Source organism: Frankliniella occidentalis, unplaced genomic scaffold (assembly GCF_000697945.3).
Source record: "Frankliniella occidentalis isolate FOCC.00 unplaced genomic scaffold, Focc_3.1 Scaffold41, whole genome shotgun sequence".
Taxonomy (NCBI): Eukaryota; Metazoa; Arthropoda; class Insecta; order Thysanoptera; family Thripidae; genus Frankliniella; species Frankliniella occidentalis.
In genome coordinates, this window is record NW_026267171.1 from 557,654 (window position 1) to 559,249 (window position 1,596).

The window sequence follows — 1,596 nt, forward strand, 5'->3', positions numbered from 1 at the left end:
TGCTTGTTTAAAATGACTTCAGGGTTCATAGATGAGAAAAACTCAAAATTTTCACACAAATTTTCTATTTAAACACAATTTCCAAAATATGTACACATTCACATCATTACTCTACAAAATAATGTTAGTACAGATTTTAGTATGATACAAAAGCTAGAACATAATACAAAATATACAAGTTATAACCAGATCTCCTATATAATACAATTATCACTTTGGCTAGCATTTACATATGATGATAAAATTGGTTAGCTGCAAGCCAAGGCAATTCACATAATATCTAGCCTGTTGCTGAGGGATGATTTAATATAACAAATGTTAAGATAATTTAGAGGCACAAATACCTCTAAGAGACTCTTAGTAATCATTCAATTTATAAGAGATACCTAAATTGTGATGCTTGTACACATTTCACCCATACAATTTGTAAAATAAGAATCATTCCTTTATTGCCAACCCTCACATTATCAATGCTACTTATCTACTGACTATGCAAATTCATTCAGTTGTGTCAGAATGAGACAAGAAAACTAGTACAGATCAGATATTTACTATTAATATTCCCCATGAACTGAAAAACAGAATCCCTTGAACCACTTAGGTAGTAGCAAACTCATTTATGCATGTCCTCACAGCCAACACATTATCCCTAAATTATGTAAAATATTTTGTTAAGCATTCCTCTAATGGGTATAATCAGCAAAAAAAGCTTGATGTACAATAGACAACAACGAAAAAATAATTCATTTGTCACATAACCACATTTGACTAAGCATTTCCTAAAATGAACACATATATGTAAAGTTGTCATGCAAGAGTCAGTATTTAAACATAGCAGTTAAAAATCATTGAGGTTGGCAATAAATGAGGGAATTCAGATTTCAACAAATATGAAGATACTTGCTTTTGGAACACAAATGACAAAGGGGATTATCACAAACATGTCAATCAATACACAAACAGCCAATATCACAAACATTTTCCAGCCAATACTTTCAAATAACTTACAACTCCACCAAATTAAAGCGGTCAATGCTAATAAAAATACTAAAATGCCCAACATTCTTTAAACAAAAAATTTTCTTTGAAAAAACTGAAATTTTACCAAATTTTGAAGTAGACCTTTAGATAGAGATACAAATGAAAAGGCCACAACATAGGAGAGGTTGTGAATCCTAAAAGACTAGGACATTTACTGCGAACACCAAAAAAGTTCTGTTTTGTCAACCCCATTAGTCCTCCCACAGGCACGGAAAGGCTTGTTTTCTTTTTTATACAAATCTGTTCATTTCACTCTCTTCTGCTGCTAAACCTCTGAATAGCCCTCAGCAAGTTAACACAAATTCTTCACCATTACAGTCTTCAATTTTGAATGAACAAATACTATGACATGACATCTTTGTGGGATGAAGGGCAGTATGAACCAGTGTTCGGTAAATTGTTTGAAAACATCTTAGAAATTATCATCTGAACAAACCTCAAGGTAAATTTAGAAAATATGATTTCAGTAGAGGAAGCGCTATATAAAGTATAATTTGAAGGCTCTGCCCGCCCTACTAGAGACTCCCGCAATCACAATACAATATCATATTTGAA